Genomic DNA, 25134 nt, shown 5'->3' with positions numbered 1-25134 from the left:
TCCAGTAACCACTTAACACCAGGTGGGCTGTGAGCTCGTCCACCAAGCAATAAAAAAAATAAAAAAATTACTGACTGACCAAAGGTTGGTTTAGTATTGTTTCTGGGTGGAACACATTTTAAAAACTCTGCGATTTTATCATTCACATAGTCCTAGATTAATTATATAAAACTAATATATATTGCTAAAACTGCTAACTGCTAACAAAATCGCCTACATTCATATCCAAAAACGTCATTAATTCAAATGTTTTTTTTTATGATTCCTATTCGTACATAAAATTAGGGGACTCTGTCTTGAGTTTCTACTCAAATTAAACCTGATTATTTACACGGAGATTCCGATGATTTATGTTTGGTGAACTTTACTCTTATTTCTTCAAGTCGTCCGCAAATATACCCTTACGAACGTGAATGATTACTCTTGCAAAGTTCGGCAACTTGAAAACAGAGTTAAGTATTGAGAGTGACGGATCAAATTCCGTTTCTCGGGGCTATCGCTTTTATTTTCAATTTCGGTATTTTCCAGGCAGAAACAAATTTTTATGTTTTTTGAAGTGAAACTTCTTTAGAATCGTTGTGATGTGATTTCAAACTGGATGAAACGAAAAAATGAAACGTGAAGTTAAAATATCAATTCACAGAGGGCGCTACTATAAAAGATGATTTACAATTATTTCTATTTAGTTTGTTATCAACAGATGTCGCTGCATGTAAATTCAACAATTCCTGAGTCGCGATAACGAGATGTTACACAGTTGATAGACGTTCTCGTATTTCTCTTGCTAAATCATAATTGCGTGGCGTAGAGATATCGTAATCATGCAGGCGGTTCCCCCAGGCCCCAGGGTGAGGCTGCTCCATTGCACTGCGGAGTGGTTGATCGGTTGACCCTTGCAATTATTCTTATTTTTTATAAGTTTCACTTCTACCGTGTGTGACTTGCACACACACTAGACTTGCGCAAAACATCACTTCCCAAAGTAGACGTGCGCTAATCATGTTCGGAAAAGGATTGAACATGACATCGTTCTTTAGAGTGTCGGAACTAGTTCCAGTAAACATGTCCGCGGAACTGTTTAGTTTCGCGGACATGTTAAGTCTAGTAGCTGTTTGTAGCTGCTCAGTTCCGCGGACATATTAAGTCTGGTAGCTGTTTGTAGCCGTTTAGTTCCGCGGACATGTTAAGTCTAGTAGCTGTTTGTAATGTAGCGAATCACGTATTAAATTATCATTAATTACACAATATTTTTCAAAAAAGGTATTATAATACAATTTTTTAAAAACACTATAAAAATAAATTGCCGCTGATGGCAATTATTACTATAATTATTATTTTGTAAGGTTTTTAATTTTAGGTTCATTGTTAGTTTGTTTCATAATTTATTAATGTACTATTCCACTTTGTCATAATTTCAATTAATCTACTACTTTCATTATTTTTCAATGTATTGTACGATGCACCGGAAACTATAACCTATCAATTGTCAATTAAAATACCACGTTATTCTGATATACAACATATTGAGCTCGTTTTAGCTTTACAACCTTTTTCCCATAACCAAGATAACAATATATTTTATTTTCATTACGTAATGTAGCTAACAAAACTAGCGAAAGTGGTGAATGTTTTAAAATTCTCTAATTTTTTATTATGATTTTCTAAGAAATGGTCTACAACACTTAAGGTTAAGTGCTCGTAAGAATGATGCATGGTCAAGGTCAAAATCCTAAGCAAAACATTTTAATTCATTCAATTATCGACTGTAACACGTAGGTCGTAGAACATAACTTCAATATTCATAAAAATGTAATGTGAAAGAACTCCACACGCAGTTGCATGCACTCGCTCCATCTCACTCCCTCGTATTTGCGCCATATTTCGCCTTATCTCTTTACGTGGACTCGTGTCGCTTCGGGACTCATTCGGGTGGACTCGCCGCGCCACGCCTCCGCGCCGCGCGATACCTATGCTCTAATCATGTCCGCATGTCCGTCATGTTCAACGCGTTCGTAGTTCCTGCATAACAGTACACTTGGAATGGAAATGGAACTGTCTGAACATGTTAATTTTGACAACTCGGATTGAATGATATAGTTCCATATGAGGACATAGTTCCAGGAACTATTTCGGTCCGGAACTACGCATGTCTATCCCAAAGTAATGTGATATGACATCACTTTTACAGACAGGTGATATTACTCGAAAACATTACACATCACTCATAACATTACTCGGTGCGTTCAATAGATACTGTGACGACGAATACATTGTATCTATACACCCGAATCATTACCTAAGTGATGTGTTGATACACATCACTTAGGTAATGATTCGGGTGTGTCATTACAGTAGTGTATTACAATACAAAGTATGAACTTTGTATTGTAATACACTGTTATATTACTTGACAGAGATTGACTTACTTAATAATATAATAATTTTATTTTTTACTTAATATAAATTATTGTGGGATGAACGGATTTCATATGGCGACTTAGACTGCAAATTGAGCTCGACAATAATGTTAATATACGAGAGCAGTAGATGCATTGTTTCGGCGCGATATCCTCAAAGTGCATCCAAGGAGGACTGTACTTTCATTTAGACGCCGTTATTTCTTTCACTTATTAAACACGCATTAAAACAAATAATAAAACTATCTTCATACAAGTGCTTAAGTAATTTAAATCAAACACAAAAATTAATATGAAATATTACTAAACAATTACGAGCGACTAGCGATTTTACAAAAGTTGCGAATAAAAAATTAAGTAAGTACTTGCGGGGAACTACCGGCTGGCCGCATGAAAAATATAAACACAAATACCTATATTAAAATTCAGACGTACCATAGGTATAAAAATGTACCTAGCGGCCGGGACATACGGTTCAAAATCACTAGGAATAATTCCGTGTCGCTTGCTCATTTATTTTGCGTCGATTGGTCTGTCTCGCTCGCTCGGTTCCGTTCGTGTACTAAGCAACATTACACGACAAAGAAAGAAACATGTTGGGTGATAGTGTGATGTTTGTTTCCTTCGCGTAATGTGTGATGTTGCATTACATCGTAGAGTAATATTACCCGAGTAATATCACTCGCATTACTTACACATGTCTAACACACACACACTTTTTTTCTTCCTAAGCCACTTTTTCTATTTACGATTGCGGCAACACTATTGTGTGCTTATGTTATAAATAAAATGTTCTTAATATAGATAAACTTATATATCAGCTCGATCATACCAACTGAAACTCAATACTCGATGAACTTCAAGAGGACAAACATATTCTTGTATACATGTAATGCTTAGTGCTTGTTCAATTTATTGTTAAAACAGAAGTTTGTCGAACAAAACAAGTGGGTTAAAGTTGATGTGGCAAATTTAACTGGTCCCTTTTGTGTCGCGCTACATATTTACATTTTCCACTCAAACTTCTGCTGCTAAATGAAGCGAAGCAGTTCACTTCTTCTCTAACTCATACATTAATACATTTTACATTACGTAGGTATTCAGTCGATACAATAGGATTTTGTCCAAACCCATTAAATATTTTTTATTGAAATTATTCCGAAAAAAATCATTATTTTTAAGATGTTTATATTTAACATAGTGAATTATTTTCATTCACTTCGTAGAGGAAAATTTATTATAAAGTAGGGCAGTGTTTGATGACTATTCTAGCACGGAAGAAGATAAAATGTACAATTTCAAACTTAGATAAGCAGATAATGTTTTTTTTAAACGATTAATTTTCTTGTTTTTTTGTTTAACAGAGATTCTGTTTATTCCGCTGAAAATCCAATAATTTCATCAAATTTAATTTCACTGAAAATTGATATCACAAAATTCTCAATTTCCGGAACTGCGAGATATTATGATAAAAGAAGCAACAGGCTAGCAGCCAGCGGTGGTCGCAATCATCGACATGAAATAACAATTTCCACTCGTTACACAACATTTGAAATGTGTTTCGCGCATTTAAACGTTGGCATTAAAAATCCCTTTGTGAACTCATACGACTGGGGCCCATTTAACTTTGCTTCATTACGAATAGAAGGGGAAACCCGAACCCGCAAGCTGGATTGGATATTCATAAAGTAAATCCCTTTTTGTAGTAATTAGTCAAGCCGTTGTTGGGTCGCTCATTTAAAACGTTACAAAAGATCGATGATAGTACATGAAAACAAACATGTTAGACTAGTCTACTGAATAGTTTGTTTGTTGAGATTGATTCAAGAAACAACGACGATTGCTGTATGTCTATCATCTGCAATATGTTTCTATTGAATCTAACCTCTTTTTTTGTTCTAAATTCTCGAGTATTTTTTAGTCGCTTAGATGAGACGGTGAGTTCACGAGCCGCTTAGAGTGAAACTATTGCTACAGTTAATAGACATTAGAACCTAAACCCCGTATATCTTAACATTTAAAATCGGCTAACCTTCGAATGGGATTTTTTTTTGGGAAATCTGGAAAAACGAGAATTATTATAGCTTAGTAATTTTATACCTATTATGTCATAAATAACGCGTAATTTAACAGAATAAACCCTTCGTGCACCTCTCGTGTCCACCCGACTCAGACTTGAAAAACCGATAAAAATGTAGTTAATTGCATGCATTTTATGCATATGAACTATATTCATCCATATCCATCCATCCATCCATCTTTTACTGGTGGTCGGACCTCTTGTGAGTCCGTACTGGTAGGTACCACCGCCTTACCTATTTCTGCCGTGAAGCAGTAATGCGTTTCGGTCTGAAGGGTAGGGCAGCCGTTGTAACTATACTGAGACCTTAGAACTTACATCTCAAGGTGGGTGGCGCATTTACGTTGTAGATGTCTATGGGTTTCAGTAACCACTTAACCACTTAACACCAGGTGGGCTGTGAGCTCGTCCACCCATCTATTCCGATAAAACAAAGCTCGCTGAGTTCATTTCTTTAGTTTCTTTCAAGAAGATTTTTATTCTTAACTTATAGTAGTCTATGTTTTTTTTTAGGTACGCGTTTTTTTTCTAATTTTTTTCTAAGTGAACCGATTTTGATAGGTTTTTTTAAATTTAAAAGCTGGTGCTTCTCGTGTGGTCAAATTGTTACATAGTAGATCTGGTCAGCAGTTTTTTATTTATGCTATTATAAATAATGCTTCTTTAATTGACTGCGAATACAATGAACTCATTTTATTTAGTTGAAGTTGGTTTTCTTTTTTGTTATAGTTTTTTTATTAAACATTTTTACTTTCAAGAATATTTAATGTAATTCATATTGAAATAATTTTTATTTATTTATTTATTCAAAACATACTCAAATCAATCAAATCGTAAATTTTCATAACTAAAAAATGAATTCGCATCATTAAAATATTATTATTACTATAACAGATATAGGATTGGATAACTTAATTTTTTTGTATGACAGAGGTAATATTTTGTAAGTAGACCTTGATAGTTCAACTATTTCTGAATTAATTGCATAAGGGCTGGTCTACATTGATTTCAACAGGTATTTTAATGTAGTCATGATTAGACCTTTTACATTCGCGTTATGTTCATAATTTGAAAATTCGATTTTCATTAAAATAAAAATAAAAGTGATTGATTGAGATAAAAAGTAGAATACTAGGACTAGCTAGGACGCATGTTAGCTTTCACTCGTAGCTTATTTCGGTCATGAAGCTGTTTGGAGGTTGGGACATTTATTTTACAAGCAATTGAGATTTTGACATTGCTTCGAGGTAGATGACGACATTCTCGTTGCGATTAATGTACATTGTCTCGTAAACTGCCCACTGAGTTTCTCGCCGGATCTTCTCAGTGGGTCGTGTTTCCGATCCGGTGGTAGAGTAGCGAAGCACTGCTTTTGCTAGGGCCAGTGTTAGTAACACTCCGGTTTGAGCCCCGTGAGCTTACTTACACGTTAGGGCGAAGCTGATATAGCCTTACAAGGCAATCAGCATAGTTAGGAAAAAAAAATGTTTCGTAAAAGTAATTGTCCATAGCAAACGAAATTCACACAGAATTTCGGACAGTTTCCTAACAAAACACCAGACGATTTTTATAGAAACGTACTATGTTACGTGATTTCTCGAGTAAACATTTAAAAAATAACAATGTCTGAAATATTAATGGTTTCGGAGTTATGTTTGACAACGTAACCCTTTGAACTCGAACAAAACAAATCTTAATAAACTAAACAACGAGAACAGACAGTCATCCATTGAGATGAAATTCAAAGAACGAAACTTATAACACACAATCTACAAAGTGTACACGTAAACTTACAAATATAGATACGTAACAGAAAGAATATCCAGATGCGAAGATGCGCTATTATTAGTATGATTTTGGCCTTTGGTTAAGCGTAATGAAAATTTTAAATAGTTATTAATAGTTCTAAACTGAATAACGTAAACATCGGCGAATTGGCCCGTAAAATTTTCCAAAGTAAAAGAATAAAGCAAACGCTCGCAGAATTTATAATTAGTTTCTAACAGAGTAACGGGGTTAAAACCTACTTAACCCCGAAGCTAAGGCTTGTCGAAAACGATATATAACAAAGTCTCGCAGATGCTCTCGGTTCTGTTAGTAAAAATAGTTTCGTAAAGACAACATTAAGCAGAAGAGATTCTTTCATACGAATATCAAAAGTTCCGAGTCTGTCACCAACAAAGTTCGTTTTTATGTCATTTTTATCCTTGAATTTTCTCTTTTGGTTGATATAGTTGATATGTTGGATTATTTCTTAAAATACAAAGATTATTTGCAAAATCTATTAGTTATCTATTAGGAACACAATGATGTTTCCCTTTTCAGTGTATGTTCTATCTATAATCTATTAATGCATCATTACTTGAATATCGTATCATTATATATATAATAATTGTTCAAAGTTGTGTCGAACGATAGCTATTGCACACATGTTTATAAGTACGAGTCATTAGGCAAGCAATCAATCATTAGTTGCGGCCTGAGAGTTTATGATCCCGATTTTTTTGATTACCCATGCTTAATCAAACCTATTTACTTTCTTACTATGTAGAAAGGGATCGGGACGTGGTTATATCGGAGATTTAAGTGCTTAAATTTAAATTAATATATCGCACCTTTAGTACTGAAGTGGCTTATCTAATATTCGTGAAATCGGCGTGGCCTAAAGGATAAGACGTCCGTTGCATTCGTATTTAGCGATGCACCGGTGCTCGAATCCCGCAGGCGGGTACCAATTTTTCTAATGAAATACGTACTTAACGAATGCTCACGATTGACTTCCACGGTGATGGAATAACATCGTGTAATAAAAATCAAACCCGCAAAATTATAATTTGCGTAATTACTGGTGGTGGGACCTCTTGTGAGTCCGCACGGGTGGGTACCACCGCTCCGCCTATTTCTGCCGTGAAGCAGTAATGCGTTTCGGTTTGAAAGGTGGGGCAGCCGTTGTAGCTATACTAAGACCTTAGAACTTATATCTCAAGGTGTGTGGCGCATTTACGTTGTAGATGTGTATGGGCTCCAGTAACCACTTAACACCAGGTGGGCTGTGAGCTCGTCCACACATCAAAGCAATAAATAAAAAAAATTTTTTTACGAAAATGAATTTTAGGCGTCGAACGACTTATAAACTATGTATTCTACCAGTTTATAAAATTAAACAGTCTCTTTTAGTCTAGAAAAGGACAAATTATTCTTTCCGTCTCTTTTAAATCAAGTGTATACCTAAAAATTAAAATCAATAAAATTTTTGGAGTTTACTAAAAAACAAGACTTTCAGATTATATCACTTCAATTCTAAAGGTGCGAAATAGTTGTTGACCACATCAGCATAAATACGAGTTCGTAGCCGTAATACCTTGCTAATTTCTGGCAGATGAATTACAAGGAAAATATTACTAGGAAATTTTAAATAAAATTCTAAAATAAACCTCCAGTTAATAATAGCTAAATTGGAATAAATAAATAAATATGACATTGATAATATGGATATTGAATGTGGGAGCGAGTAGATCGCACTGTTAATGTAATCATCAATTTCTTAGGTATTTTAATTAATTCTCATTGTCACAAGATCACATTATGAAGTCTCCATAATAATAACATGGACAGCTATGATAAAAGGCAAAGAATTTTGTAAACATTTCTCATTTCTGTTTAGATTATGAGTGAATTATTTAATGTAAATTTCTCCACCTTTGCTATTCCACCAAGTAGCTTTTTACATACGTCATCGTCTTCACATCAGTTTTTATTTTAATAATAATAGGTATTAATATTTCAAATATCAATTTTTACATACAGGCAGTTCTTTTATTTTTAAAACAAGGAATCGGCGAAGGCTTACTCATTGACATACATTCATGCAGTTCTTTTTTTTTTTAAAACAAGGAATTGATCCTTACTCGTTGAACACTAAAATATCTTCATTCCATTACATTTCATTTTCTTTGTTTTATTTAAATAACATTTAAAGCACTACTTGATGTGTTGAAGTTTATGTATGCTATTATATCATTGCCCCCAATATACCCCCAACCCACTGATTTCTGCCGTAAAGCAGCTATTTCTCATATTTTGTAGCGTAGGTTTACACAACAGAATTAATTCGACCTCATAATATGCCTATTGACTTGTCTACGGACTCTATGTCTATATCTATGACGACGGCTTAACAGCAGGTGAAGCTCATTCCGATAGAGTCACCCGTCACGTGCGGACGTGCTCATCGACCATTCGTTCGCCCGGTCTTTGTTCGCCCGGCTTTTGTTAGCCCGGCCATTGTTCGCGCGGCCTGTGATCGTGATACATCTGCCGACCAAGTGTTTTTCCTGGAAGCTTTTATTTGTTTCGTTTTAGTTATTTTTGTGTTCGTGGTACATTTGCCGACAAAGTGGTTTCCTGCAAGTATTTATTTGTTTTGTTTCTTTTTGTTATTTCTGATTTGTTTTGCTTTTTCTTTGTCCTGTAGTAATCGCGCCGCATTGCCACCTGTGTTCAATAGAACCGCTCAGGTCCGAGAAGTTGGGGCCTCGCCGCAAGGCGAGTGTTTTCAAGACCCGGGGCCGCCCCACCTGGGTACTCAGCGATCATGGACGCTGTATTCGCGGAATTCCTCCGACTTCACCACCCACAGCTCGCCTCAGAGTTTCTGGCCTTCAAGGCCAATCACACTGCGAGCCCTCTCGAGGACTCCGCCGCGCTCGCTGCTCCTGCGTCGCCTGTACCTGCGTGCAAAGCTTCTGCATTGAGCAACGCAGCCTCCGTCGTGCCTGCCGCTCCCGTGTCGCCTATACTGGCGAGTAAAGCTGCTGCGTCGTCCGCTGTGACCATCGTTTCAGCTGAGCGATCATCCGCGGCCTCCGTCGCGCCCTCTAAAACACCTACACTTGCTTGTAGGTCGCCTGCACCCGCCTCCTCGTGCTCCGACTCTGACTCGGACATGGAGGTTGACCTCGCCCCCGCCTCATCGACGGATGGATTCACCCTGGTACAGAAGGGTAAGAAGCGTGCCGCGGAGTCCCGAGCTCCCGCGGCCGCTAAAATTAGCAAAGCCGCGAACGCGTCGCGCCCCCGCCCTCAGACTCCCGTTGCGCCCCCAGCCCGTGCCACTCCGTCGCCGCGTCCGGTGGCACAAAATAAAACCCAGACCCCTCCCCCGGTTATCCTTCAGGAGAAGGCAGCTTGGGATCGAGTTTGCCTGGCCCTTAAGGCCAAAAATATAAATTTCACGAATGCCCGTAACCTCGCGAACGGCATTCAAATTAAGGTTCAAACACCCGACGACCATAGGGCCCTCTCTTCTTACCTCCGTAAGGAACGTATAAGTTTCCATACGTATACGCTCCAGGAGGAGCGCGAACTCCGCGTTGTAATACGCGGAATCCCTAAAGAGTTAGATGTAGAGCTCGTCAAGGCCGATCTGTTAGAACAGGGCTTTCCAGTGAATTCTGTGCACCGTATGCACACCGGTCGCGGTAGGGAGCCATATAATATGGTTCTAGTCACCCTCCAGCCTACCCCCGAGGGTAAGAAAATCTTCAACACACAGGCCGTCTGTAGGCTCTCCGGTATCGCCGTCGAAGCCCCCCATAAAAAAGGCACTCCTAGCCAGTGCCATAACTGTCAACTGTACGGGCACTCTTCCCGTAACTGTCACGCGCGCCCCCGATGTGTTAAGTGTTTGGGCGATCACGCCACGGCCCTCTGCGCTCGCGACCAAAAAACCGCGACGGAACCGCCTAGCTGCGTCCTGTGTCAAACACAGGGTCACCCCGCAAATTACCGTGGATGCCCCCGAGCCCCGAAAATAAATCGCCGCGTCGCCCGCCAAAACCGCCTCCGAGCTTCCGGCCCAGACATCAAAGCCTCGGCACCCTCTGTGTCGCAGGCTAAGCCAGCGTTCGTTCCGGCGCCGGTGCCCAGTGTCTCGGCCTGGGCGAAACCGCTGCCGTATATGAACACGGCTACAATTCCCTCCTCCGCGATTCGTCCCGCCCCCGCGACTCGTCCCGCCCCCGCGACTCGTCCCGCCCCCGCGACTCGTCCCTCTCCCGCGACTTGCCCTCCGACCGCGTCCGACAATCTCGCTTTAGCGATCGACTTCTTTCAGTCGATCAACTTTGAGCGCGTTAACGCTTTGGGCGACGCCATTCGCGCTGCCTCCACTGCACAACACTTTATCGCCGTTGTGCAAGAATACGCCGACGTATACGCGTCATTAAATACGTACGTCCTCCCCTCACTCCGCCGGTAATCAATGGCGTATATAAGTAGAGTAAAGCCCCTATCCGTAACGATAGGATTTTTTAACGCTTACGGTCTCGCAAATCAACGTGATCAGGTTTCTGACTTTTTGCGTGACCATCAAATTGATATATTTTTAGTGCAGGAGACCCTACTTAAGCCCGCGCGCCGTGACCCTAAAATCGCGAACTATAACATGGTCAGGAACGACAGGCTCTCTGCTCGTGGTGGTGGTACCGTCATTTACTATAGAAGAGCCCTGCATTGCGTCCCGCTCGATCCTCCCGCGCTCGCTAATATCGAAGCATCAGTGTGCCGAATCTCACTGACGGGACACGCGCCGATCGTTATCGCGTCCGTTTATCTTCCACCGGATAAGATCGTTCTAAGCAGTGATATCGAGGCGCTGCTCGGCATGGGGAGCTCTGTCATTCTGGCGGGCGACCTAAATTGTAAACACATCAGGTGGAACTCACACACCACAACCCCGAATGGCAGGCGGCTTGACGCGTTAGTCGATGATCTCGCCTTCGATATCGTCGCTCCGCTAACCCCGACTCACTACCCGCTAAATATCGCACATCGCCCGGATATACTCGACATAGCGTTATTAAAAAACGTAACTCTGCGCTTACACTCGATCGAAGTCGTTTCAGAGTTAGATTCAGACCACCGTCCCGTCGTTATGAAGCTCGGTCGCGCTCCCGATTCCGTTCCTGTCGCGAGGACTGTGGTGGATTGGCACACACTGGGCATTAGCCTGGCTGAATCTGATCCACCATCGCTCCCGTTTAGCTCGGACTCTACCCCGTCTCCTCAGGATACCGCTGAAGCCATAGACATCTTAACGTCACACATCACCTCGACATTAGATAGGTCATCGAAACAAGTTGTAGCGGAGGACTTCCTTTACCGCTTCGGGTTGCCCGACGATATTAGGGAGCTCCTTAGAGCTAAGAACGCCTCGATACGCGCCTACGACAGGTATCCTACCGCGGAAAATCGTATTCGAATGCGTGCCTTACAACGCGACGTAAAGTCTCGCATCGCCGAAGTCCGAGATGCCAGATGGTCTGATTTCTTAGAAGGACTCGCGCCCTCCCAAAGGTCTTACTACCGCCTAGCTCGTACTCTCAAATCGGATACGGTAGTAACTATGCCCCCCCTCGTAGGCCCCTCAGGCCGACTCGCGGCGTTCGATGATGACGAAAAAGCAGAGCTGCTGGCCGATACATTGCAAACCCAGTGTACGCCCAGCACTCAATCCGTGGACCCTATTCATGTAGAATTAGTAGACAGTGAGGTAGAACGCAGAGCCTCCTTGCCACCCTCGGATGCGTTACCACCCGTCACCCCGATGGAAGTTAAAGACTTGATCAAAGACCTACGTCCTCGCAAGGCTCCCGGTTCCGACGGTATATCCAACCGCGTTATTAAACTTCTACCCGTCCAACTCATCGTGATGTTGGCATCTATTTTCAATGCCGCTATGGCGAACTGTATCTTTCCCGCGGTGTGGAAAGAAGCAGACGTTATCGGCATACATAAACCCGGTAAACCAAAAAATCATCCGACGAGCTACCGCCCGATTAGCCTCCTCATGTCTCTAGGCAAACTGTATGAGCGTCTGCTCTACAAACGCCTCAGAGACTTCGTGTCATCCAAGGGCATTCTCATCGATGAACAATTCGGATTCCGTACAAATCACTCATGCGTTCAACAGGTGCACCGCCTCACGGAGCACATTCTTGTGGGGCTTAATCGACCAAAACCGTTATACACGGGAGCTCTCTTCTTCGACGTCGCAAAAGCGTTCGACAAAGTCTGGCACAATGGTTTGATTTTCAAACTATTCAACATGGGCGTGCCGGATAGTCTCGTGCTCATCATACGGGACTTCTTGTCGAACCGCTCTTTTCGATATCGAGTCGAGGGAACCCGCTCCTCCCCACGATCTCTCACAGCTGGAGTCCCGCAAGGCTCTGTCCTCTCACCCCTCCTATTTAGCTTATTCGTTAACGATATTCCCCGGTCGCCGCCGACCCATTTAGCTTTATTCGCCGACGACACAACTGTTTACTATTCCAGTAGAAACAAGTCCCTAATCGCGAAGAAGCTTCAGAGCGCAGCCCTAGCCCTAGGACAGTGGTTCCGAAAATGGCGCATAGACATCAACCCAGCGAAAAGTACTGCGGTTTTATTTCAGAGGGGAAGCTCCACACGGATTTCCTCCCGGATTAGGAGGAGGAATCTCACACCCCCGATTACTCTCTTTAGACAACCCATACCCTGGGCCAGGAAGGTCAAGTACCTGGGCGTTACCCTGGATGCATCGATGACATTCCGCCCGCATATAAAATCAGTCCGTGACCGTGCCGCGTTTATTCTCGGTAGACTCTACCCCATGATCTGTAAGCGGAGTAAAATGTCCCTTCGGAACAAGGTGACACTTTACAAAACTTGCATTAGGCCCGTCATGACTTACGCGAGTGTTGTGTTCGCTCACGCGGCCCGCACACACATAGACACCCTCCAATCTTTACAATCCCGCTTTTGCAGGTTAGCCGTCGGAGCTCCGTGGTTCGTGAGGAACGTTGACCTACACGACGACCTGGGCCTCGAATCTATCCAGAAATACATGAAGTCAGTGTCGGAACGGTACTTCGATAAGGCTATGCGTCATAATAATCGCCTTATCGTAGCCGCCGCTGACTACTCCCCGAATCCTGATCACGCAGGAGCCAGTCACCGTCGACGCCCTAGACACGTCCTTACGGATCCATCAGATCCAATAACCTTTGCATTAGACGCCTTCAGCTCTAACACTAGGAGCAGGCTTAGGGACCTCGGTAACCGTACTCGTCGAACTTGACAAAGAGTTCGCCGTGCAACCTAACCCATGAATCAGCTCGCTGAGTTTCTCGCCGGATCTTCTCAGCGGGTCGCGATTCCGATCCGGTAGTAGATTCATTCGCGAAGCAGCTACTCTTGAGCTGTTAGGTCTCCTTCGGAGGCGCTCGGATAGCTGTTAGCAAATCCAACCCCTCCTGGCTGAGCCTTTGCTCGCCCACGTGTCCTGGTGAAACTGGAAAGGCCTCCGGGCCACCAGTAATCTTTCAATCATAAAAAAAAAAAAAAAAAAAAAAAAAAAAAGGTGAAGCTCGCTTACTCTTCTACACTTATACAAAAAGTTGTTCTAAGTCAGTAAGTTACTCTTGCCTTACGTGTAGATACAATTTTTGGGTCCTTGTTATACTTCGCAATTTCCGGCCATAAGTAGGCATTAGGATTAAGAATAAGGTTGCGGGAGCGAGGTCGGGTCCGTTGGGCATTGAAAAAAAATCGGTGAGAGCCGTAAACCTTTATTAGAAGCCACACGTCCACAAATGGCAGCTCTTTTTAAACGAGGATATTTGTATTCAAATGGACTGCAAACTCGGCACTTTCACTCACAGCTTGTGCACAAATACAATTGACTTAAATGTTTTATACAAAAAAAATATATGTTTATTATCACTTTGTAGAACTTGTGCAAGTAAAATAATCAATGAGTGCTCAATTGATGGAAGTAATATAATAATATATATTTTTTCAATGGTGGGAGAGCTCGCGGCTCGCTGCCCCTCGGTGTTAAGTGCTTACAGGAACTGGTGAATGTGATGAATATCATAAGATTAATGACGTCAAAGTCTCAGTTATGTTATGTGACGGCGGTCCCACCCTTCAAGTCTCTATGCATGACTGCTCCTCCTCAGAAATAGACGAGCTGGCGTAGGTTTGCAGATTGCCCTACAACTAGCAATTACATAAAAGGAATAATGCAGTTTTGCCTTTTATTAAAACGACATTATTCCTTAGAGGAATTATTATTCGTGGAGAATCGTTCGTGAGCACGTGCTAGGTTACTTTTTATTATTATTACTATTACTTAAAAAGTTGTATCTGTTTGCGGGATTGAACACTAGTATTGGTTCATAGGTCGATACAAGTACATCAGGCGTCTTATCCTTTAGGTCTGGCAGAAGTACGTGCACATATATTCTCTTCAAAAATCTATTTCAAATACTAGCTACAAAAATACATACAATAAAAATAATAGTAAAAAATGCTTTCACGATAAATTTGACTAACAATGTATAAATCCCAAAACCGTTTTGTGAATTTTTCTGATAGATTTTCCGATTTTTGCAAAAAAAAAACACCACACGAGTGCTTGAGTGACGAGCTTTCATTCGATTGATACGGACAAATATTTTTCTTAAAATACACATGACATTATCTACTGAAACCTAACAGTGGTTTTTAAACTAATTTTTGCACATGTTCTATATTCAGTGAAAATTGGAAAGTTATTAATTAACTTGTCTCGTCAGTGCTCTAAATATTTTTAATTAATATTATAAAAATATATTAGTTGTTTTATTTTATTATTATATTTTTAATTTATTTAAAGTTAATGCAATTTTCAAAGTGCAACTTCTAAGCCCCACAAATCATCCTTGAAAAAAGTCATAGTTTTTAACCTCATTTTACTGCAATCAATGCGAAGAGCCCGAACCGTAGGATCTACGCTAGTAGTGATCAAAGTACTGTGTTACAATTTAATGTCGCACTTGTTTTATGGACGTTGTTATACGTTGGTTTGACTACTTTATAATTATTTTAGAAACGGCAAAAAAAAAACCTTAAAATTCATATCTTGATGTTTTAAAAATTACAGAATTTATTATGCTATAACTCAACTCTGATAATGAGTTTGTCTGTTTTATGATAAGCTCTTACAGGTAGGTATCGCTGTTCAGCATATTTCCGCTGCGAAGCGCTGATTCTGTTTGTGGAGTAAGACAGCCGCTGTATAATACAATACTCGTGTCCCAAGGTGGATCTTGACATTCATCAGATAAGCACTAGATTAAACCGTATTGTAATGTGGTCTCCGACTCGTAGAAGTCAAATAATAAGAAGGAAATACCACCACTATATAGGTATATCCGTTAAGTAGTTTTATTTATTTATCTATTATTATCTATCTATCTATATATATAAAAATGAATTGCTGTTCGTTAGTCTCGCTAAAACTCGAGAACGGCTGGACCGATTTGGCTAATTTTGGTTTGGTTTGGTTTGGTTAAAGGGTAGATAAAAATGAAAATGATCGGAATTAACAATTTTGATTTCCCTTTGATGTGTCCCCTTTTGTTTGTTTTAAGTTTATTTTATACAAAAAAAGTTTAGGGCTTTTATTTATCGATTGAGGCACAACACAGTCTGCCGGCTCAGCTAGTACGTAAATGAAAACCAGCCGAGGTAAAAACGTATCCGAAGAAATCGTCATTTTGAGCGGATTAAAGCAACCGTCAGATTCAATTGTGTATTTGAATTAAAGATTCAGATAACGTTCGTGGTGTAAGACGCGAGCTCTTAAGTATTTTGATTTCAGCAGAGCTTGGAGGGCCGCCAGCGCGTTCACGTGGAAAGTAATCTTTGTTTTAGCCGTAGACCTTAATAATACCGTTATTTAACGCACCTTCACAAACATTTTGTGTCTTTCACGCATGACCTAAGTAATATGGGATCTAAAACTTGTTTAGATCTAATTCTGGTCGGTAAATTTACTTACTTAAGGTAGTGAAGTCCATTGGACTACGGAAATGGAACAGTAACAATAACAACATACTTCCAGTAAGTATATTTTTAGTATTAAAAGGTAATAATAAAAAGTATCTTTTTATTATTACCGTTTCTAAAATTACAAAGAGGCTGCAATTAATTTAAACGCGTTCTGAAAGGTATTGTAATGTTTAGGTACAAATTCTTCTATTAAGTTGTTCACGGCTGTAAGGTTTATTTTGCTTGTATAAAATTTGTTGCAATGAAACTACGTGCGTTTAGTTTGTGTAATCTCTAATAGTAATATGGACTGTAACATAAACACATTGGTAGGTATAGGCATCGGCTCTAAAGCTTTTGGACAGAAATTGTAATACGTAAAGGAAAAATGATATTAGTATTTATAATAAATAAAAATTAATTCAAACTTTTCCAGATTTTACGGCCAACCTGATGGCGAGCGGTTACCGTCGCCCATGGACATCAGCAATGCCAGGCGCAAAGCCAAGCCGCTGTCTGCCGTTAAGTACTCTCCGCAAGCCTCGTTTGAAGAAGCCATATCATAGCGCTCAATGTTTCTAGAAATCTTACTATCGAGTAAAGGAGTCGCTTGAATATTTTTCTTCAATGTTTCCAAATTAACAAACGAGAATGCTTAAAAATCTTGAATTCGTATGAAAGAAATTTATTGGAGAAATGGTCTTCTTACTTGCAGTAATGTTTACGAATAGATCAGACCGTTACTGAATAGTTAATTACGGTATATTTAGTTATCGAAACTAACAAACGATTAGTTTTAATTTTTATGCGCTACAACTGCTCTGAAGCCACGTTTCACACATTTTACAAAGCTCTCCGTGTGCTTTTTTTTCAAACAGGTACAGCAAGATCTTACGAAAATGTCTTTTAGTAACATGTTCACTTTATGAAAAAAAAAAAAGATTTATTTTGATCGACTTGGAACAATACGTCAGGAGTGAACAGTACTTTTTCATGCTCTTCTCTTTTCTCCCCTTCCCTTCTCTCTTTCTTCCTCTTTTCTTCTAATTCTTCTATCTGAAACAGAATAAATTTTTAGCTGTTAATAAATAAGTGATGAAACTCACAAGCAGTCAATAAATAACGGCATGAAAAGAATAGAGTTTCTGATTTATGTTTCGAATTTAAAGTCGTGGCTGTGTATGTAGAATTACACTACCCCATCTATTTCCGTGGGCGTCCTAGCCAAGACTAAGGAATTTTCCGGAAAATAGAAAGCTGCATACTGCATAGTGCCTTGAATGTTGCCATGCAAATTGCAGTGCCGTACTTTAAGGTAGGATTAATAACATTAAAATAGCAATGATTCATGGGTTTTCAAATAACAATATATGTTTGGTTTGAGGTTGAAATTCTTTGTAGCAGCCCGTGTGAGCCTTCAACATTTCCACCAATCTTATTGAGATGAAGGTTTGATGGACAGAAGAAAGATAATATTCCTAATTTGGAATTTATGTTCTACAGTAGGGTAATCGATGATTTTATTTTATAATGCGTCGATCGTTCTATCTATGGAATAATAGTCGGTATTGTTGGAAAGCTGCCAGCGCGTCACGAAGGGAAACCGGCCATTGTTTACACCAACCGTATTGTGTGAATGATACTTGTACTTAGGAAATGATTTTTACATAAATAAAGAACAGAATTTTCTGAGTGTTTCGAGCATGGTACAGTGGTTATACTCTTTTAAAAGTGAGTCGAATCGGCTTGGTTTGATTGTTGCGAACTTCGATGTTTTGATAATTATTTTAGATAGCGGCCCGCTCCGGCTCCGCTCGGATCTTTAACAAAAATTTCAACGATATTTGACGCTGTTTTATTTTTTAAAATAAAAGAACACTTATTGCGTCATAACTATAACTAGAGGTCCCACAGTAGTCGAAATTCGACTATAATTAATTGGAATTGTAAGTTTGTACACTATTATGATTGTATTTTATACTTCTATAATCACAAATTTTGCCAAGGCTACACTATAAAAAAATATTAATAAAGACAAACAATATTTAATCTATTCTCAATTTGACCACAGACGTCAAGAACAAAAGTTTGACAATAAATAGTATGCATGCGTGTGTGCGTCAAATACATGGTATGTAGTGTGTGTAATGTTTTCTTTATTGATTTAATGTATCTTTTACGCATTATTTTAAAAAAATATTATCATTATGCACTTCTTCTCTATATTCTCTATAAGTGTAGAAAATTTCATACTCCTCCGTCCGCACAATTTTCGTAAAAAGGGATACAAAGTTTTTGCTTCACGTATTAATATATAGATAGTTAGACATATGCTGTCGCGACACTTTTTGTAAATAATAATGTGTTCTACAAAGTCTTAGTACATTATTTTATTTTATTATGCTATTCTATCATCAATAGTTTTCGCAGGGCACGCGATGTAAAGAATATTTTAGGTAATTTTTTTACACCTTGGGTTACATTATTGGAGTTTTAGTAAGGATCCCTAATTTTTTTCAAAAAAGATTGTATCCTATGTCACCCTGGAATAGTGTAGCTTCGAAACAGTGAAAGAATTTTTCAAATCGGTTCAGTAGTTTCGGAGCCTATTCAATACAAACAAATAAACAAATCTTTCCTCTTTATAATATTAGTATAGATATAATAATATGATTTTAATGCATGGGAGGCGGACATTCGAACACATACAGGTATTACTGACTGTAAATGCCATGTCTAAATACCATATCAAAAATTTCGACAGAAAGACGTATTGCGATAAAGATCAAATTTGAATACTCTTTTGTTTGGAATAATTTTGTACGTGTCGGATACGTTGAGCCAGGGGAAACTGGATCAGCTGTGAAGGAACTTTGATACTAACGGATAATGCTTCATTTTTAATGAACAACATGTTGCACCGAACCTTCTATGGTTAACCTGGTTACCTGCCTGCACTGAACTCTCAAACTTTTTTATTTATTGCTTAGATGTGTGGACAAGCTCTCAGCCCACCCGATATTAAGTGGTTACTGTAGCCCATAGACATCTACAACGTAAATGTGACACACACCTTGAGATATAAGTTCTAAGATCTCAGTATAGTTACAACGGCTGCCCCGCCCTTCAAACCGAAGCGCATTCTGCTTCACGGCAGAAATAGGCAGGGTGGTGGTACCCACCCGCGCGGACTCACAAGAGGTCCTACCACCAGTAATTACGCAAATTATAATTTTGCGGGTTTCATTTTTATAACACGATGTTATTCCTTCACCATGGAAGTCAATCGTGAACATTTTTTGAGTACGTATTTCATTAGAAAAATTGGTACCCGCCTGAGATTCGAACACCGGTGCATCGCGCTCAATACGAATGCACCGGACGTCTTATCCGTTAGGCCACGACGACTTCAAATGACTTCATTCTTATTTTGAACATATTACCGGAAAGGCACGCTGCTGCCCTGATAAACGCTGCATTATGGGTAAAGGGGAGGGAAAAAGACTCCGAGTTCGTAGACAAGTCCAACGCGATCATCGCAAAGTAATGGAAAACTTAGATTAGAGACTCTAAGATTTCCATTACTTTGCGAATCACTAACACGTATACATACTTAGATACGTTTAAAATTATTATACACACCCACAAACATAGAGCAAACAATCATGTTCGTCACACGAATGGTGTGCCCAAAGTGCGAACTCATACCGTCACACAACCACACCCATACCGTCACACCCAACCTCAACCCACATCGTCAGCTCAGTATTTAAGGTCAACCGAGTATTTTTTAGAAAATATAAGTATACGACCTAGCTTAATAACACAAATATAACGGTCCTTATTTTGATGGGTGAAAGGCCCGCTTGGTGTTAAGTGATTACCGCTGCCCGTAGACATCATGTCGTGAATTCCGCCAGCCATCTTGAGATTTAAAGTCTAAGCTGCACTTATATTGCATGACGGTTATAAAATATCCCTTATAAGTAAATGTTAGTTTAAAAAAACTAAAACATACGCTTTTATAGAAAATCCAACTAAAAAATTGAAAATGAATTAAAAATAGTGTAAGAAAAAATGATTTTATTGCAAAAAAAAGCGTAGAGACACTCCGGGTCTCATGAAAACAAAAAAACCTGATTATCCTAATAAGTATAACGGATCAAACTGTTTAAAATATTGAATTGTCATCGGTCCTTAATAAGTATGCCAAATTTCGAGTTAATCCGACGTTTTGAAGGGGGTCAAAATCATGTTCAAAGATTCCGTTACATACTAACATACATACGTCTGAAGCTAATAAAAGCGTATTAAAATATCCTAAAATCTAGCGTCCTGTTGACAGATCTGTTATTGGAAAACAAAAGTTTCGCGCTCGTTTATTTTATTTGCTTTAGTTTATAGGCAAACTATACCGAATACAGAATAAGCAAAATGTAAGTTTTCTAAAAACAATGGTTGGAATTTTCATGATTTATTTCGTTGTTTTTCTTGGTGATCTGAGAAGCAATACTTAGTTGTTTTGATTTAAGTTTGTTAGGGAATTTGTGAATTTCTATAAGCTTGAAAGGCCTCCAGCAATTCGTCCAAATAAAATAAAAGAATTTTGCATCTCAGTATTTTTGTATTAGATATATATGTAAATAAAAATGAAACGGATTCATTAAGTAAGTATAATAAACCGATTACGCTTTTTCACATTCGTTGTTATATTTTGAATAAGGTTTTTTAGAAACATCGAGTCTGTCATGTCGTCGTCCGTTAGTTTACGTTGTCCAATCTTCCTTTATTTTTTAATAGAAAGATTGACTCAAAAGAACTTATTTTAATTCACATTGCAAAAAGGCCGCCGGGGCAACAGATCAAAATTAAAAAAAAAATGTACCTCCTTAAGTTGTACTCAAGCGTGTATTCAGGTTTTTTATGTGATGGATAGTCTAGTTTTATTTAAATAGTGCTAGTTCTATGGTGTTTTTAAAATGATAACGTCAGCGTTTTTGACGCCATTCTCTTCATCATTATCATAGCCTTCCTTAATGACAGTAATTAAGACTCACTTTTCCGATGAATTCCATTTATTACATTAACAGAGAGCTCCACACGCTGATATAGCCTCTTAAGGCTCTCAGCTTAGGTAGGAAAAAAAGCTCCACTCCCAAGGCCCTGAAACTGCGATAATTTAAGACAAATATTTTTTCTGTATCGAAACTAGCGACCTCTTGTAGCGGACGCCCCCAAACTTATATGTTGTTAAATTTAAGGCATTTCATTATTGTATAACGAAACACAGAAAATAAAAAAAAAATCATACAAGTATTTATTTGTTATAGACAAATCGATTAACGATTAACATTTTGTGTAACAAGTGCTTAAGCACTCAAAAAAAATGTTATAGATAATCACCTTAAGGTGATTATCTATAACTAATTTATTGGTATTATCTATGTCCGCTCCGTTCGACTGCTCGGTCGGATATATATAATAACAATAAAGTGTTCTTTCTGAATCGGCATCTTCATTTCTGAAAGTCGCATCACTTTGATAGCTATTCTCTCATCACCTATTGCACAATTACTCTCCACGCGTCAGTATCTTCGACAGTTCCAAGTGCTTTAGGTATAGGCTATTAATTTTGATCAACGGGTAAGTGATCGAACACACCACAGTTAGGGTATTGAAGTATAAAAAAACATACGATTGTAGATGCCGTTCGATTTTAATCTTTACAATCTTACTCGGCATGAGGTCCGTGAAATACGACAGCTTAGTTCAGAAAACAGATTCGTCTTATGATATAAACAAAATTTATTTTAGTTTGTCTGCTTTTACTCTTGGATTTTCTCTGAGGTCCGTTCCGCCCCCGTAAGGGTGTAAGACAACCCAAGAATAATGTTTGCAATCTCAGCGATCGCACATGGATTAACCAAGTGATTTGAAGCTTACAGCGGTTTTATATTTACAACATTCAGGGAAAATTGATTGTCATATAACCATCGATGTTCCGTGTCGGGTGGAACGCTAGTAATTTCAACAAATGCTTTTATTTCATCATGTGACCGGATTTCACTAGAAACCTACAGTTTATAACTACATTACGTCATACCGTGAGTTCAATAATGTAATAAAGAAATCTATGATTATGAGCTCACGTCGTCGCTGACAGTCGTGCCAGCCGGAGTAATACAAAATTTCAAAAATATTAGCAACTAGCCTGGCATAATAAGGCCAGTTTCCGCACTTCGAGTACTGCGTTTTGTAGTACTGGTAACCCTCCTATAACACGGTAGATACGTTCCCACAAAGTCCCGCGTTGTGCGACACTGTGTTAGACTAGAAGCCAGTACAAAAAGGAGAATATTTTTTCGGAATGAAACATCAAAACAATGCCTATATGTATTCTTTTATCTATTATACATAAGAAAATGAGCAGTAAAGTTTCGGTTATTCCCCTAAATGTTGTGTTCATAGTCCATAATGTAAGTTTCTAAATAATTTTAAACAACAATTTCGTTATCGTGTTGTAGAAGTACCGTGTTGATAAGAGGGTTTCGGAGAATTTTTCTTTTCGTGCTAGAGTGGAAAGGTGTTGTAAAATACCGTGTTATAGTGGTGTTACCTATAGTAGTGTTCTTAGAATGAAACGTTAGCGATAAAGATAATCTAGGCACGAGTAAACAAATTTACAAATGCGTATAGTAATCGGCAAACTTCTTGAGCAAATGACCTTGACTGCGCAGAACCGAATTTTAGATCACTTTGGTGGTGAGGGTGAGGCGCGACGGCAGGGGAAATCGTATCGAGCGCGTTATTGGTAGATCAGTCGAACCTTGCGTCCCGCACCGCGCCCTCATTCCGCTTGCTCCCAAAAGTACGCTTGCGTACAGTGGAAAGACTATCGTTATTAATCGTTAAGTTATTTGTTATAATTGCTTGTGGACTTTGTTGCCATTGCTATTTGTTGAGTGTTTGTTGATTTTTTATAAAACATACACTATGCCGTGACAAACTGGTGTAGTACTTAAAAGAAAGGGTAGAAAATTTGTGTACGACGTATATTGTTCATTATAAAACAGGGGAAGAATCATATGGAAAAATTAAAACAGACTTCGGAAGCAACAAAAACATCAGTGAGTACTGTTAGGTGCATTATTAACGAAGCTAAAGGCTCTGGCTTGCTCGCCGTGTTTCGGAATCCGGGTAAGAAAAGATCAGGGAAGAAGAAAGTTACCGGAATGGATAGTTTCGTTCAATCTGTAATAAAAAGTTGTAAAAAAAAAGATATAAATTTTAATGGCTCGGAATGAAGCTTACGACGAATTATGAAAGAGCTAGGCTTCAGATGGAAAAAAAGAACAGAAAATAATCGGAAGCTGGTAAATGAAAAAAGTAACATTCGATTACTACGAATCGAATATCTTCAAAAAATAATTAATTAAGTATAGACAAAAAAGAAGACCGAATCGACCGAGTTGTAAACTACGCCGATGAGCCCTATATCGACTCATCACGATGATAGCGACTCGGGTGATGAAAACAATGATGATGATGATGGTCAAGATTATGATAACGAAAAAAAATTACAAATACCAGCTTCGATTCAACTGAACCAAGACCTGGCAACAGCTCTAGTTTTGACTTAATAGAAGGAATATCTATTTTACCCCAAGATTAAATTATTACAATTATTAACCTATATGTTTTGTTGATGTTCTAATAAATATATAAATAAATACATATGTTGATTTTAATAATTTAATAGCATTATGACGCAGAGTAAGTAATGTTTTTGCACGTGAGTGTACCATGCGCAAACTTACCCCCACTACGTCAACAAATGCTCAAGAAGTTTGCCGGTTATTATACGTCTTTTTTTTAAGACTGGTGCAGCGGTTATATGATAGAATCGAGATAACGACATGATGTCACTAGTCACTAGAAGTCACTAGAATAAAATCTTACTGAAATCTATATTTTTATATAAAAGTAGTATAGCTGTTGTTAGGGCTTTATTCGTTTAGGAGTTGACTAAATTAACAGCGGTCTTACCGTCTGCACTTTCTCTTTACTTGGATCGATTAATGTATTTTTATGGAGCATGAAATCTTAAGGCCAGTAATTGTATTTACGTAGCCGATTTCCCCCTCGGATTCTCTTTAAAAGCTTTAAAGAGAATCCTCGTCGCAAAATTAACTAAGCAAATAAAGTACAATTCCTTTGAAAGAGGCAGCGCGGATCATTAAGCACTGATATTAACTTAACTAACTGATTTTATTTAAATATATACGTGTTTTAATTTCTCCGTAACATTTCAGCAAAATTATGTTTTTCTAACACTTAAATTAACATATGTGTTTTATCAATAACACCGTAAAACCCTACTAATTTAGAGTTGTACCCATAACTTTGTCCATAAGGTCCAAAACTGAAGCAGTTCGATTGATCTAGTCGCACGTACTTGTCTGACTAGATCACAATCCATAATAACTTAGTCACGCTCTAGTTTAGAACATCGTCCATAGACCTTAGGTGTGACCCAACAAAACTTCCATTTGTTTTTTTTTTTAAATAAATTATTTACTAACAATAACGCCACGTTAACTGGTCCCGTGCTAAGTTCGTAAAGAACTTGTGTTACACATACCAGATAACGGAAATAAATGTAAGATTTTTATTAATAATATACATCCATAACCCTGGACATTTTTATATTTATCATACAAATATCTTCCCTTGGCGGGAATTGAACCCGCGACCCCCTTCTGTTGTGACCATGTCACT

At 38.7% G+C, this 25134-nt stretch overlaps 1 protein-coding gene across 4 annotated transcripts in view; it reads left to right on the top strand.

Moving 5' to 3' along the window:
* The window catches only part of LOC105841306 (translation initiation factor IF-2), a 138156-nt gene that overhangs the window by 109003 nt on the left and 4019 nt on the right, over positions 1-25134 (top strand). The gene's annotated exons all lie outside the window — the stretch shown is intronic.

This window comes from Bombyx mori, chromosome 9 (genome assembly GCF_030269925.1).
Source record: "Bombyx mori chromosome 9, ASM3026992v2".
Classification (NCBI taxonomy): domain Eukaryota; kingdom Metazoa; phylum Arthropoda; class Insecta; order Lepidoptera; family Bombycidae; genus Bombyx; species Bombyx mori.
This window is presented reverse-complemented; position numbering and strand designations above follow the sequence as displayed.